We start from the raw sequence: 17331 nt of genomic DNA on the forward strand, positions 1-17331 counted from the left end.
AGGAGAAGCAGGGTTGGGTGGGGAGGATAGCTCTCCAAGAACTTTTATGGAAAGGTTAAAATAATTACAGATTTTATGAGCCCATAAAGTTTATTGTTAGTCCTACAGAATTTTCAATTTCTTGCAGAGATTTCTTTCTAAACTGTAAAATTTCATTCTATGCAAATTGTTTAGTCCCTTCTTTTCTTTTCCTTTACCCTATTATTAAAACATTCCCTGGAATGTTTCCTTTATGACCTCATATATGCATATATATGCAGCGCTAGAATTTCAAATAATACTGAGTTCAATTCAACAAGGATAATGTATAAAAATAATTGCTGCATGTTTCTTTAAAGTCAGAGAGAGTGCTTCTAGCAATGTTGATATGGTACCATGTCAATATATGCAAGCATAATTCTTTGTTTAAAACTCAACCATGAAATTCTTCCTGTCAGATGGGTTCCAGAACCCAAAGAAGTAGTGCAGTTTGGACTATGATGGGATGATGACAGAATAAGTACCCATATTAAAGAGGATTATGCCATATAGAAAAAGCAGGAATTCCCAGGCACTCTGCAAATAAAGAAGCTGATTTGTAAAAAGTTTGAGGTCCTGGTATGGCAATGGCTCATTTCTAACATCTCTGCATATTCCCTGTACATGGAGTTGCCTGATTTTCATAACAGGATCTGTAATTAATAGTCAGATTCTTTTAATGCTTGGGCCCATCTATAGCCATATTTTCAATTTTTCTTAATTTTAGCTATACATTTTCCCTTGCACTCCTAATATCAATTAGTAGCATAATCTAATTCTGGTGTTATAATTGATTTAATAACTTGACATTCAAGTTTTTACCTTTTCTCATTTTGGTTTCTTGACTTGGATGCAGGCAATTGTAATCAGATAACCAAATGCAACTTCATGCTTCATGCAGCTTTTTCTAAAGATATTAGTTTGGTACTGCTTTCCAGGAAAGAAAACTCTCTACTTCGAACTCCTTTTTAAAGTGAAGGTTTTCTGTGTAAAAATCACACAAAATCCAAATTAGCTTGCTGTACTGTAATACCAGAGGCAGAGTGAACATGTGAGAAAGTGTTCTAAATGTTCATATTCTAGCAATATGCAATAAATAACTTTTTCTCTATTATATTTCCTTAAATATTTTAAATATTTTAGTCAATTGATATTGAGAATTGTGCTATTTTCTCAGTGAAATAAACCAAAGCCTCTAAAAAGAATTTCCCAAAAATACAAAATCAAGGATAAACTGAAACTCAATTTTAGTACGTGCTGTATTAGGTCCTCGGGGTTTTCGATTGATGATAAACGTATATATATTCTTTGTTAAATGTCTATTGATTTCAGCCTTATGTTAAGAATCATTGCTTAGTGGAAAAATAATAGGTGTTAAATGGTAAAATGAAAAACAAATATAATATTTCTTTTAAAAAATATTAATAAGAATACAATCAATGTAATAAATTCCTCTTGTAACATAGTTGATTAGCAATAAGAAAAATGTAGGAAATATTAGGAGAAGAATGTAACATTAACTGCCTGCTAATACAAAGCCTTATAACATGTATCTTCAGCAGCTAAATTTACTTTCCTCCAGCTCTTCATGTATAGATACTTTTCATTCACACGAACCTTTGTATTATTTACAACTAATTCATGGTATTATGACGATAGAGAATTTAGCAAGAAAATATTAACTTACTTCTCTAAATCTCCCCTGAGATTAACGACTTGCAAATGGATTCTTTGTCAGAGATGCAGTCTCCATTTTTTAACAACAAGATAGGCTCCTTACACAGCTATCCTCCTACTTGATCAGGGACAAAATATCACTTTTGCTGAAAGCAAACCACTGCTCTGACAGCAATCAAATGATCAAAATTTCACTTTACAGATATAAATTGTTAATGGATTTTTGTAGAAAAAAGTTGTGAGTTATGAATGAGGGAAAACTGAAGGAATCTAGGACAAACAATTTTGTGACTCATTCAAAAATAAGGATTTAAATGTATTGCTAAATCTTGTTTCTCAGAAGTATTATTTGAATAATTCCTTCAATAATTTTTAGACTACCTTCAACGTTGAACCAAATTGCCATAATCTGTGACTGCATGATGTTTCCAAATACAGTCAGCCCTCTGCATCTGTGAATCCCACATCTGTAGATTCAACCAACCATGGATTGAAAAAATTTTTTAAAAAAGGAATGGTTGTGTCTGTACTGAATATGTGCAGACATTTTTTCTTGTTATCATTCCTGTAACAACACAACCATTTATACAGCATTTACATTGTATTAGGTATTACAATTAATCTAGAGATAGTTTAAAATATCCTGGAGGATGTGCATAGGTTATATGGAAATACAACACTATTTTATTTTTTAATTAAAAATATATTTTAAAAATTTTTATTAGAACAGTGGTCCATGTGCATACACCATTTTATATAATGGACAAGCATCTGTGGATTTTGGTATCCTCAGAGGTGGGGGTTTTCCTGAACCCAATACCCCATGGATACTGAGACATGACCATATTGATGGATGTGGTCCTTCTCCATTTTCTTTTGTTCCCATAACCCTTCCCAGTAGTTAGGCCACCATTGCCCCAAAGTTCATCACAATAGAACCAAAGAACCAAGGTAGCGACTTCCTGTTTTTGTTTGTGTGAGTATTAATACTGGGTGTCTACTTGATTGGATTGAAGGATGCAAAATAGCGATCCTGGGTGTGTCGGTGAAGGTGTTGCCATGGAGATTAACATTTGAGTAAGTGGACTGGGAAAGGCAGACCCACCCTTAATCTGGGTGGGCACAATATAATCAGCTGCCAGCATGGTCAGCATAAAAGCAGACAGAAGAACGTGAAAGACTAGACTGGCTTAGCCTCCCAGCCTACATCTTTCTCATGTGCTGGATGCTTCCTGCTCTTGAACACTGGACTCCAAGTTCTTCAGCTTTAAGACTCAGATTGGCTTCTTTGCTCCTCAGTTTATAGATGGCCTACTGTGGGACCTCACCTTGTAATCGTGTGAGTCAATACTCCCTTTTTTTTTGAGATGGAATCTCGCTCTGTCACCCAGGCTGGGGTGCAGTGGCTGGATCTCGGCTCACTGCAAGCTCTGCCTCCTGGGTTCACACCATTCTCCTGCCTCAACCTCCCGAGTAGCTGGGACTACAGGTGCCTGCCACAACACCCAGCTAATTTTTTTGTATTTTTAGTAGAGATGGGGTTTCACCATGTTAGCCAGGATGGTCTCGATCTCCTGACCTTGTGATCCGCCTGCCTCGGCCTCCCAGAGTGCTGGGTATACAGGTGTGAGCCACATGCCCAGCCAAGTCAATACTCCTTAATAAACTCTCCTTTATATATACATCTATTGTATCAGTTCTGCCCCTCTAGAGAACCCTGTCTAATACAGTTTGCTTGCTTGCTTGCTTGCTTTTTAAGTTCAAATGTTCAAGTCCAAGTATAATACAGAAAATATAGGTGGTATAACATTTGACAAAATACCTAAGTGAGTTCCACTCTGCCCCCATCTTCCTTCATTTTGTTAAAGAAATAAACTATTCAATGACACTTGTTAAAGCATGTTAAAGATGTTATTCAGGATCATGATGATAGGTATTGGGACCATGGCACTGTGATTTTGCACTGGAGACAGATTGGTCTTAACTCTAAAGATAGCATGGACAAGTCAGAATTTATAGCCAAAGAGCAGGATGGGGTCAGTGGATCAAAAATTACTGTAAGAGGAAATATTAGGGTGGTGAGAGGGATTCTGACTAAATAGACCTAAACAAGATTCTTGCTGAAGATAGGCCAGGGTGACTCAACATCACCTGGGGGATGGTAGGAGATGAGGAACTGATAGGATAACAAGGGTGATCACATGTCAACAGTGGAGGGTTCTTGCTCAGCTGACTTAGGGTTCTTTGCTAAAACTGGATTTTGGAAGGAAGTACACAGATGGGCCTAAGAGAAGGTTCAGGAGCCTGGCTAAAGCAAGAAATCTTTGTCAATTCCTACCTGAGAGCAAATTAAAAAACCAAAAATCCTCTTCCTGTGCTGGAAGAGGGAGAGAACATTGGAAATAAAACAAAAGAGACCCCTAGAAAAGAGGCCTGCACCTGTCCAAACCAATCCCTGGATAGGGAGAGGGATGATCTGATAGACTATTGAGATAAATTTAGGTATCCAAGAGTGTGTGTGTCTAGTGTCCTGCTTTTTGCCAGGTGGCCCTATGGATCAGATGAGATGTTTGGGGTAGCCTAAACAATAAAGAGACTTCTGAGACTTCCAGGAAGAAGTTCAGTTGCACACAACTTGTTCTCTCTTTCATCCTTAACTCTTTTAAAAACTGTACATAGCAGATACATAATTAATGAACTAGAGCTATTTATAAAAATATCAATGAGGCCGGGCATGGTGGCTCACACCTGTAATCCCAGTGCTTCAGGAGGCCAAGGCAGGTGGATTACTTGAGGTCAGGAGTTTGAGACCAGCCTGGTCAACATGGTGAAACCCTGCCTCTACTAAAAATATAAAAATTAGCCCAGGCCTAGTGGCAGGCACCTGTAATCCCAGCAACTTGGGAGGCTGAGACAGGAGAATCCCCCTTGAACCTGGGAGATGGAGGTTGCAGTGAGCCGAGATCGTGCCAGTCTGGACAACAAGAGCAAAACTCTATCTCAAAAAAAAAAAAAAAAATCAATGATTTAAACAAATATTTATTGAATGTTATGTGTGATCATTTTAGAGAACTAAAGAGGGAGTAATATGCAGCCCATACAGTCAATGTTTTAAGAGTCATAGAAAGGAAAAATTCAGAGTGGAGTGAAGTAAGACTCATGGAGAAAGCAGGTCTTGGGTGGGAGGTGGCAACCTATTTAGTAAAAATAAAACAACTCCCTCCAGAAAAAAGAAAAAAAAAGCAGTCAAGGAAAGAATAGGTCTTCAAAAGGATGATCTTTTATTTCTGGAATCCCCTCTAGGCTAAACTCAATCACTAAAGCATGAAAATATAAAACTGCAAAAGAATTGAAAACCAATAATAAATGATAATTCCTGTTCCTCTGAAATTGTTCAGTCCAGCAATGAGTAAAGAAATGCTGTTTGTGGCCTGGCGCGGTGGCTCAAGCCTGTAATCCCAGCACTTTGGGAGGCCGAGACGGGCGGATCACGAAGTCAGGAGATCGAGACCATCCTGGCTAACACGGTGAAACCCTGTCTCTACTAAAAAATACAAAAAACTAGCCGGGCGAGGTGGCGGGCGCCTGTAGTCCCAGCTACTCGGGAGGCTGAGGCAGGAGAATGGCATAAACCTGGGAGGTGGAGCTTGCAGTGAGCTGAGATCCAGCCACTGCACTCCAGCCTGGGCGACAGAGTGAGACTCCGTCTCAAAAAAAAAAAAAAAAAAAAAAAAAAGAAATGCTCTTTGTTAAGGATTAATTGTGGATGTAGATATACTAAACGACTTCACTTCAGCAGGCAAAAGGGAATTACAGCTTTTTGTTTTTGTTCCCTGGTTAGTCTTCAGGCAGCAATGTTAAAAAACACCAAAATTATTCTGAAAAGTAAATTTCCCTAAAGAATCAAGTCCTTATGTTAAGGACCAAGTGCTGCAGTTTGAGGGAATTTCTCGGGTGCTAAATTGTGAAATCATTGTGTGTGTGTGTCTGTGTGTGTGTGTCTGTGTGTGTGTGTCTGTGTGTGTGTGTGTGTGTGTGAGAGAGAGAGAGAGAGTTTCTTGAGAAAACTCTTTCACCTGTACCTCTTGGCTAAGCCTGTTGCTTCATTACTTCCTGCAGATGCTTTTCCCAGAAGACATAACTATTTCATTACTTACTCTGAAAGGGTATTGTGAAGCTGCTGTGGAATAAATTGTGTCCCTTTGAAATTCTTATGTGAAGCCCTAACCCTCAGTATGATAGTATTTGGAATGGAGCTTTGGACAGTAATTAGGTTTAGATGAGGTCATAGGGCTGGGGGCCCCATGATGGGATTAGTGCCCTTAAAGAAGAGATGCCAGATAACTTGCCCTCTTTCTCTCCCTGCCATGTGAGGATACAGCAAGAAGGCATCTTCTGCAAGCCGGAAAAAAGGTTCTTGCCGGAACTTGATCATACCAGCATCCTGATCTTGGACTTCCAGCCTCCAGAACTTCAAGAAAATGAATTTCTGTTGTTTAAGCCACAACAACAGTATTTTGTCATGGCAACCCAAACTGACTAAGAAGCATTGCATTTGCCAGCATGAGGATGCTTTCTGAATGTCAAGTGGTTATTGACTTTTAGTCTACTGGAATGCATTATCATGAACATAAACTACTGCCGCTTACCACTTATATGTCATCATGTCAGTGCTGGAGCTGAGTCTAATTACAAAATGCCAGTGGCAAAGAGACACCAACTGTTACTGTTTAAGAGAGTAGTTATACTACTAGACAGCAGAACTAGGCACAAATGAAAAAGAAGCCTTTAATGTTAGCTCAGAGATTAGGAAGCCTCACATCTTCCTGTGTAAGGGCCATGCTTTTACAATTTGGATATATCACAAACTTTCTGTTTATGATAACCTTTACTTATTACCATCTATACAGAGCTCAAGATGTTTTTGCTTGATATGTATGTCTAGTTGAACAAGTATAAACCCGAAAAGCACTCTAATGCTTATGATTTGAGCTGCAATAGCAGACTCTATAGCAATGCCTTCTTTGAAAGTGTGGTGTAGAGAACCTTCAGGATGTTCAGACTGAATGACTCAATGAATCCCAGGTTGGTTCAATGGCTTGAATCAGGTATGAGGGCATGTGTAGGAGAGAAACTGCTTGAGTTATCTAAGCCATTCCTAAGCCAGGAACATAAATTATCAGCCCCACCTTTTGGGGAGAGTCACATTATCTCATAAATTATGGTGACTGTGCTATATACACAGAATCAGGGGATGTCTGCATGAAAGTAATGACTAGAAGCTACTTTTGAAGACTTGTAAGAACAGTAATTTTTCCTCAAGTGCAAGTTCCCTTTATATGAAATTCTGGTATACTTAACCTCATTTCTATTCGTGTTTTGGTAAGCATGAAAATTTTATTTCTAAAATAGGTTACTATTTTGGGGGGCAATTAAGAAAAGAGTGCTGGTGTGGTGGCTCAGGCCTATAATCCCAGCACTTTGGGAGGTCAAGACAGGCAGATGACTTGAGCCCAGGAGCTCGAGACCAGCTTGGGCAACATGGCAAAATCCTGTCTCTACAAAAAAATACAAAATTGGCCGGGCGCGGTGGCTCAAGCCTGTAATCCCAGCACTTTGGGAGGCCGAGGCGGGCGGATCACAAGGTCAGGAGATCGAGACCACGGTGAAACCCCGTCTCTACTAAAAATACAAAAAATTAGCCGGGCGCGGTGGCGGGCGCCTGTAGTCCTAGCTACTCAGGAGGCTGAGGCAGGAGAATGGCGTGAACCGAGGAGGCGGAGCTTGCAGTGAGCCGAGATCGCGCCACTGCACTCCAGCCTGGGCAACAGCGTGAGACTCCGTCTCAAAAAAAAAAAAAAAAAAAACAACAAAATTTAGCCGGGCATGTTGGCACATGCCTGTAGTCCCAGCTACTCAGGAGACTGAGGCAGGAGGATCACTTGAGCCCAGGGTGGTTGAGGGTTCAGTGAGCCATAATTGCACCACTGCACTCCAAACCAAGTGACAGATGGAGATGGAGTCTCAAAATAAATAAATAAATAAATAGTCTGGGCACAGGGGCTCACACCTGTAATCTCAGCACTTTGGGAGGCCGAGGCAAGCAGATCACTTGGAGTCAGGAGCTTGAGACCAGCCTGGCCAACGTAGTGAAACCCCGTCTCTACTAAAAGTATAAAAATTAGCAGGGAGTTGTGGTGTATGCCTGTAATTCCTGCTGCTTGGGAGGCTGTGGCAGGAGAATGGCTTGAACTTGGGAGGCAGAGGTTGCAGTGAGCCGATATCATGCCATTGCACTCCAGCATGGGGGACAAGAGTGAAACTCCATCTCAAAAATTAATTAATTAATTACATTTAATTAAAAATAAAAAGAGAATTAGAAATAGAAAATAGGAAAATGATAAAAATATTGATGGCATATTAGGAGAACAAAAGTTTAGAAATTAAGCTAGAGAAAGAAAGATGAAAACAAATCCAGCTATGGGAATCACCCTGCTACATCTGTTAGAAACAAGGAACTGAGACACCTCTGAAAGGGCAGGTGAACTGGGGGCTGCTTCTAGGCCTATGGTGGGATTCTGGGGGCCAATAGTAAACAGTATTGGGTCACAAACGCAGAAAAGCTTTAAATATTTGAATGAAGAAGAAGGCACACAAAAAGAATAACTTTTAGGATGTCTATTAACCTATAGAAAAGTTAAACAAGTTTACCAGCATTTCCTTGAAACTACAAGAACAGCAGATTCTAAAAAGTTTCTCATAATCTGGAAACGTAAATGTAAATTAATTTATGGTGCTCATCATTATCCATTTGAAATGTTTTAAAATCCAGCTTTAACCTCAGCCCCTATCTAATAGATCAAATGCACAGTGAAAGGAAGACTGTATTTGACAGACGTTTTTACATCTGTTCAGTTTCACTATATATGGATATAAGATATATATACATAAAATGTATATATGATATATATATAAAAGTTAGACAAGTTTACCTAAACATATTGATACAAAGTGGGATAAACATTATAAATGATCTCAATTTCAGACAGGATTTACTGCTAAATGAGTCCAGGTCAGGACAGGTTTTGCTGCCAAGTGAGTTATGAATGCATTTTCAGTTTTAGGAGAGTTTTAGACTTCAGATGTAGAATCGTGGGATTGCAAACCTATATTACTTTTTTTTTAAATGCCAAAACTCAGTTTTGGCTAAGAATTATAGAGTTGTGCCAAGTAATACTTTTTCAACTATAATTGAGGTCATAGAATCTGTTTTGCACAAAGTATAGAGTACAAAGGAACAGTTATGGTATCTCCGAAAGGAGTTATGTAGACATTCCCCCAGAGTAACTCTAGGCACAGAACCATTGGGACAATCTTGTCTTGTGAAGCTGGTCATAGGAACACACTCAAAATTTCCACAACTTTTTCAAGTGTCCTTGTTTTTGACAAAGTAGAAGAAGTAAGTAATCCTATTTAGCACACACTTTTGGTCCCACAGATTGTCAGGAGATCAGAGTAGTTCAATTATGGGATGTTTAGCCTATTCATTCCAGGATACTAACTCACTCCATCAAACTCCAGTTTGCTCCTGAACAGTTAACAGCGTGTTCTGCTCAGGTTTCATAATGAAGTGTGTGTGTGTGTGTGTGTGCGCATGCACGCGAGCGTGTGTATCTGTTTACCAGTAGCATTCTCTCAATTTCTCTCTCTCTTTCAGTATTGCTCCCTTTCTCTCAATGTCTCTCAATATCTCTTTCTCAATCTCTCTCTCTTTCTCAACGATTTCCCAATTTTGCTGCTAGAAAAAAGGTTGCATTGGCTATTACCAAGCGTCAGACTAGGAACAGGTATGCTTTTGACTATTTCGCCCTTTATTAGTTCGAAAATTGCAACTCAGCCTGCAATTATTTTAGCACAAACCAAATCAAAAGAAACATAAACACTGATACCAAACCACGGCATCCTAGATATACAAAGCAGAAGCATTTCAGAAAAAATCAATAGACTGAACAAAACAGAGAAACAGAAAATAGTAAATACAGGGAATGTGAGGAAAAATGGATGACAGCCTCCTAGAGTAACTGAATATTGGCTAATAACAGAAAATAAAGATGGAAAAGCAGTGTGAGACCAGGCATGAACTGATGTGCATGGGCTAAAATGCTCCCATTGCTAATCTTTGTCACCTCTGTGATAAATGGAGGGGGAATAATTTTTTTTATAGCAATAGCTAATGTACATACGGCAGTTTTTATGTGCCGGATATTATCCGGGTATTTTATATAAATTAGCTTATTTACTTCCTACAGCAACCTTATGAAGAGGGTACTACTACTACTCTCATTTTATAGGCGAAGGGACAAAAGCACAGAGTAGTTCAGTAAACCAGCCCAAATTTTGCAGAGCTAGGAAAGCATGGAGGTGGAATTTAAGCCCAGATAGCTTCTTCTGTCTTCACTGTTAACAACCATCATATTCCAGTGACAAAATAAGTATGGGGACCAACTAGAGAAAGAGTCATTGTAGGCCGGGCGCGGTGGCTCAAGCCTGTAATCCCAGCACTTTGGGGCGGATCACGAGGTCAGGAGATCGAGACCATCCTGGGTAACACAGTGAAATCCCGTCTCTACTAAAAATACAAAAACTTAGCCGGGCGAGGTGGCAGGCGCCTGTAGTCCCAGCTACTCGGGAGGCTGAGGCAGGAGAATGGCGTGAACCCGGGAGGCGGAGCTTGCAGTGAGCTGAGATCCGGCCACTGCACTCCAGCCTGGGTGACAGAGCGAGACTCCGTCTCAAAAAAAAAAAAAAAAAAAAAAAAAAAAAAAGTCATTGTAGAACTAGATTGGAGCGGAAGTGAGAATGTCTAGTGGATTTTTTTTTTTTTAAGATGGAGTCTTGCTCTGTTGCCCAGGCTGGAGTGCAGTGGCACCATCTTGGCTCACTGCAACATCCACCTCCCAGGTTCCAGTGATTCTCCCACCTCAGCCTCCCAGGTAGCTGGGATTACAGGCACGTGCACCACGCTTGGCTAATTTTTGTATTTTTAGTAGAGATGGGGTTTCACCATGTTGGCCAGCCTGGTCTCGAACTCCTGGTCTCAAGTGATCCACCCGCCTCGGCCTCCCAAAGTGCTGGGATTTCACGCACAAGCCACTGCACCTGGTCCCTTTTGATGAAAGATGGAGGTTGATATTCTTGCCTGCTGAGTTTAGAGCTCAGAGACTGTTAAATCTGGAGTTGTGGCAGCCACTTGCTATCACATGGACACTTTGCCTGCTACCACCACAATAGAAGAAAAAGTCAGGGTGTGGAGAGAGGCCAAACTCTGAAAATAAGACTTGAGCCTTGAATCCAGCCATGTCCAAACTCTCTCTCTTACTCAAGGTTTTAGTTGTGTGAGGCAATAGATTCTCTTTAACAAACCTCATTTGTATCGGGTTCTTTGTCATTAAAAAATGTACTAGCAAATACAGAGTAAGAGTTTGGAAGAGAAATAAGGTTGGTTTCAACAACTCATGCTTGAGGTTGTCAGTAAAACAATAACTGGAGATGTTCCATAGATACTTGGGAATATAAACTAAATGAAAGGTCACATGCAGAGATGCCTGTTCAGAGACTCCTTCAGCAGTTAGAGTTGATTATAAAGAGACTAATTGAACAATGAGTGTGAGTTAACTCTACAACTCAGGTGGTTGTACAGTTGAGTGGAAAATCAAAGACGGAGCTCCAGGGAAGTGGTGTTCTTAATATTTTCAAAATACATGTGCCCGGTCAATAAAATTTTTAAGAAAATTTTCCAATGTAGGCTTAAGTGGTTGCAAAGTGTATACTTTTCTGCATATTCTGACATTTTAAAGTAAAATGGTTATGTCACTCTTTTAAATATATCATATGAATTCCAAAAGCTGTACCAATTTAATATTTATCATAAACCATTAAAAAATACATGCACAAACTCTTCTTTAACATAGAAATGCACATTGTCAGCTTTTTTCTTGAACTCATTTCAATTATATTTCCCTAAAGTATTTTACCCTAAAGTAATATATTTTAATGCTTAGAAATATTTAATAAATCATTTTATACTTCTCTCCATAAAAAATATGTATAAAAACTGAACCTAAGGGACTTTTATTTTCTGTGATTACAGGGCTGTATGCTAAAAATGCTTTTCTAGATTGAGGTATTAAAATGATTTTCAGTACCAACATACCAAAACAAGGTATATATGTTACGATTTGGTAACTAATTATTAATGTAAACCATTTTGGAAATGCATGTGGAAATAGCTGTTAGTTATATCATTGCCACCTCTATGCCACCTGCGGTGGTAATAATGATAATAGGAATAATAATAGTAGTAGTTAACATATATTGAATTTTATTATGTGCCAGGCATTGTCTAAATCCTTTTCCTTTTAGTTTACTTACTCTTCGCAGCAACACTATGATGTGGCGACTCTTACTACCCACATTTTAAGTTTGTCTCTGGATTACTATTACTTACGATTACTTATCACTAGAAGAAAATGGGATTTTTAGTATCGATTCTACTTTTTAATTTTAATGATGTACAATCTGAGAAATCTTTACTCCCATAAGTAACTAATGGGAATAGAAGGTTTTATTGTGGCAGTATTACTCAATATTTAAAACTTCGTTCAAGTTACATGCTAAAAAATTGTATTTTTATTTTATTTATTGTTTAGTTTTAATTTTTTAATTTTTTTTTTTTTGAGACAGGGTCTCACTCTATTACTCAGGCTGTGGTGCAGTGGCACAATCACAGCTCACTGCAGTCTCAAACTCTCAGGCTCAAGCGATACTCCCACCTCAGCTTCCTGAATAGCTGGGACTCAAGGTACCTGCCACCATGCCCGGCTAATTTTTATTTTATTTTTTTTTAGAGATCAGGGTTTCACCATGCTGCCCAAGCTTGTCTCAGACTCCTGGGCCCAAGCAATCTGTCCACCTCGGCCTCCCAGAGTGTTGGGATTATAGTCGTGAGCCACTGAACCAGGCCACATTTTTATTTTAAATTATCTCATTGACAACACAATTAGGTGCTCCTTCAATTCTGTTGAAATCGTGGAATTAGAAACTACCTAACTTGCAAGTATATTTGTTGCTCGGTAAGAGTAATTTCATTTCTGGGAAGTCTCCCAAAGAGGCTTCACTAAGAGTTATCAGATGATTATTAGTTACTCTTACTCTTTCACTTGGAGGCATCTCAATATACACAGAAAATGCTAGGAAAATCTAAAAGTTGTTAGTTCACCTTTGCAAATATAATATTTCACCTGATACGTGATTTATTTATTTTAAAAAAATTCTTGGAGCTTCAAGATTAGTTCATTCAATGTATGGATAACGTCCAACGTGTAAAATAATTGGCCAAACCCTCGTTTTGTCAAACTAATAAGCCAAATCATACTTTCTTTTTTCTTTCTTTTTTTTTTTTTTGAGAATGGGTATCGCTGTGTTGCCCAGGCTGGAATGAAGTGGTGCGATCACAATTCACTGTAGCCTTATCTCTCAGGCTCAAGCGATCCTCCCATCTCAGGCTTCTGAGTAGCTGGGACTACATTTATTTATTTATTCATTCATTCATTCATTCATTCATTTTAGAAATGTTGCCTAGACTGGTCTTGAACTCCTGGACTGAAGCAATCCTTCCACCTCAGCCTCCCAAAGTGCTGGATTACAGGTATGAGTCACTGTGTGGAGATTCACGCTTACTTTCCATCAGAATAAAAAAAAAAAAGACTTCATTTTTGGGTTAATATACATCCCAATCATTATAATCTTCCTTCCCAATTCTAAGGCTAAGATAAATATTTAGGTAAGTCGTGAAGCTTTGGCAGGAGTTTGTTACAGAATGAAATAAGGGACTGCCACTTGTCTGAGTCTCTTTTGTTTTCCTTCGAGAAGAATCTATTGTCAGGGATAATGCATTTTGTGATCATGTGTAGAAGTTGGAAGAGATGAGGTTGTTGACCGAAACTGCCATGATTTTTGCTGCCCTACCCAAGCATACATCTATGGTTCACTATGAATAGAAATAGATTGGCCTCCCGCAGCTTCCCAGTCCCAGGACCGGGGGACGCGCACCTCTGCTCCGGGGCGGGTCAGGCCGTGGCGGAGGGACTGGCCGGTCCCTTCCTCCGCGCCGGCCCCAGCCGCGCGGCTGCCGCCGCGCTCCGAGCCCGCATTCCCGAGCTGCCGCTGTCGTCGCTCACTCGGCGCCTCTCTCCCGGACGCCCTCTCCTCGGGACGATGGCGCGCGGCGGCCGCCGCCTGGGGCTCGTCCTGGGGCTGCTGCTGGCGCTGCTGCTGGCCCGCGGGCGCTGCGGGCCAATCCCACCTTGCGCAAGGAGCGCGTGGTGCGGCCCGACTCGGAGCTGGGCGAGCGGCCTCTAGGGGACAACCAGAGCTTCCAGTACGGCCAGGAGGCCTTCCTGGGCAAGGAGGACTCCAAGACCTTGGACCAGCTCACCCCGGACAAGAGCAAGGAGAGGCTGGGGAAGATTGTTGATCGAATCGACAATGATGGAGACGGTTTTGTCACTACTGAGGAGCTGAAAACCTGGATCAAACGGATGCAGAAAAGACACATCTTCGATAATGTCGCCAAAGTCTGGCAGGATTATGATAGGGACAAGGATGACAAAATTTCCTAGGAAGAATACAAACAAGCCACCTATGGTTACTACCTAGGAAACCCCGCGGAGTTTCATGATTCTTCAGATCATCACACCTTTAAAAAGATGCTGCCACGTGACAAGAGAAGATTCAAAGCTGCAGACCTTGATGGTGCCCTGACAGCCACTCGGGAGGAGTTCACTGCCTTTCTGCATCCTGAAGAGTTTGAGCATATGAAGGAAATTGTGGTTTTGAAAACCCTGGAGGACATCGACAAGAACAGGGATGGGTTTGTGGATCAGGATGAATATATTGCGGGTATGTTTTCCCATGAGGAGAATGACCCTGAGCCAGACTGGGTTTTATCAGAACGGGAGCAATTTTACAAATTCTGAGATCGAACAAGGATCGGAAGTTGCACAAAGACGAGATTCGTCACTGGATCCTCCCTCAAGATTATGATCACGCACAGGCTGAGGCCAGGCATCTGGTATATGAGTCAGACAAAAACAAGGATGAGAGGCTAAAGAGGAAATACTGGAGAACTGGAACATGTTTGTTGGAAGCCAAGCTACCAATTATGGGGGAAGATCTCACAAAGAATCATCATGAGCTTTGATAGACACCAGAATATAGCAGACTGTCATAGGCGTTGTTATTGTCTTGGATGGTTGCTTCAATTGTCTAATTTACAGCAGTTGTGTTCCTACAAAAAGCAAGTTTATACCTCAGATTGGGGTATAAAAATTGTTTTTCACTCAGTATTTACTGGAACATGGACATCACTATTCTTTCAGTAAGATTTCTCCCAAAACACTTGAAAACCTTGGTAAATTACAGTTCTCTCTGGGGATATATTCGTACAACACGACTTTTTAAAAGTTTTTTTTTCCCCCCCCAGCTGGGCGCCCTGGCTCAAGCCTGTAATCCCAGCACTTTAGGAGGCCAAGGCGGGCAGATCACGAGGTTAGGAGTTCAAGACCAGCCTGGCCAACATAGTGAAACCCCGTCTCTACTAAAAAAATACCAAAAAAAAAAAAAAAAAAAAAAGGCCAGGCTTGGTGGCAGGCACCTGTAGTCCCAGCTACTTGGGAAGCTAAGGCAGGAGAATCTCTTGAACCTGGGAGTCAGAGATTGCAGTGATCCAAGATCGCGCCACTGCACTCCAGCCTGGGTTTTCACTGTGTTTTCACTCTAGAATTTTCACTCTCAGGGTGATTCAATACAGTTTTGGAATGCATGAAAGACACGTCTTTCTTTTGTAATAATTGAAATGCAGCTGTGAAAGGTGAGGAGAGATAGCAAGAAAGAACAGGCATGATATCTTGACCATGATGTGTTGTCAAGAAGATCAAGTTTGGAAAAGAATAGTTATGGAATTTGAGGATTTGGAAATTGATAATCTTAAAACTATTCATGCCCCTTTATCCCTTGAAAAGTCGTAGAGTACCTCCAGGGGCATGTCGGTCCCATTTGAAAACTGTGCTTTAGTTATTTAAGGTTTGGGGAAGGTGAATCCGCTGAAGTAAACATCAGAGAAACCCTACAGAGAATGGGTTCTCAACCTGGGATTTTGTGGGTGCACTCCAGTGTGGGGCACAAGCCCTCTAAACTTGTACTAAAATTTTTGTGTCCTAATACATTTTGGCAAGTGGATAATTTTAATAGCTTTCATCGGTAAGTGACTATCACTAAAAAATGTTTAGATTCCGTATTATGAAGGGAATATACTAGGTCAAGTTTTCTATAACTAATGTATGCTTTCTTATTAGTGAACTTTTTGTTTGTTTGTTTGCTTGTTTTTAAGATAGAGTCTTGCCCAAGCTGGAGTGCAGTGGTGCCATCTTGGCTCGCTGCCACCTCCGCCTCCCAGGTTCAAGCGATTCTCCTATCTCATCCTCCTAAGTAGCTGGGACTACAGGTGTGCACCACCAGCCCAGCTAATTTTTGTATTTTTAGTAGAGATGACGTTTTACCACATTGGCCAGGCTGGTCTTGAACTCTTGGCCTCAATGGATCTGCCTGCCTCAGCCTCCCAAAGTGCTGGCATTACAGGCATGAGCCACCACATCGGGCCTTTTATTAGTAAACTTTGAAAGGTCAGTTGATACCTTGTGTGGTTCCAAAAAGGTTTCAACAGCTTAAAAAGCTACGAATAATAAAGCAAAATAAAATGAGGGAACCAGAGTAAATGGAACATCAGGGTTTAGGAACGCTTTTACACTGTTGGTGGGAATGTAAATGAGTTCAACCATTGTGGAAGACAGTGTGATGATTCCTCAAGGATCCAGAGCCGGAAATACCATTTGATCCAGCAATCCCATTTCTCAAAGGATTATAAATCATTCTACTATAAAGACACATGCACATGTGTGTTTATTGCAGCACTGTTCACAATAGCAAAGACTTGGAACCAGCCCAAATGCCCATCAGTGATAGACTGGATAAAGAAAATGTGGCACATATTTATCATGGACTATTATGCAGCCGCAAAAAAGAATGAGTTCATGTCCTTTGCATGGACACTGATGAAACTGGAAGACATAATTCTCAGCAAACTAACACAGGAGCAGAAAACCAAACACTGCGTGTTCTCACTCGTAAGTGGGAGTTGAACAGTGAGAACACATGGACACGGGGAGGGGAACATCATCATACACTGGGGCCTGTCAGGGAGTTGGGGGAAAGGGGAGGGAGAGCATTAGGACAAATACCTAATGCATGCAGGGCTTAAAACCTAGATGACGGGTTGATAGGTGCAGCAAACCACCATGGCACATGTATACCTATGTAACAAACCTGCACGTTCTGGACATGCATCCCAGAACTTAAAGTAAAAAAAGAAAAAAAAAAGAAGTAACGTAAAGCTAAGAGCAAGATTGGAGCACAGAACATAGTGAGAGACCTTCATTTTCTTGTTAAGATCAGGCCATAACTGTGAGTACAGTAGTCCCTCTTTATCCACGATTTCATTTTCCATGATTTCATTTACTA

The 17331-nt window shown here is 40.6% G+C and overlaps 1 pseudogene; it reads left to right on the top strand.

Moving 5' to 3' along the window:
* The first annotated feature begins 13971 nt into the window (after window positions 1–13971).
* Window positions 13972–15013, top strand: LOC105496172 (reticulocalbin-1 pseudogene; annotated as a pseudogene).
* Window positions 15014–17331: the final 2318 nt, after the last annotated feature.

The sequence above is a fragment of the Macaca nemestrina genome, chromosome 5, assembly GCF_043159975.1.
Source record: "Macaca nemestrina isolate mMacNem1 chromosome 5, mMacNem.hap1, whole genome shotgun sequence".
In the NCBI taxonomy this organism is placed as follows: domain Eukaryota; kingdom Metazoa; phylum Chordata; class Mammalia; order Primates; family Cercopithecidae; genus Macaca; species Macaca nemestrina.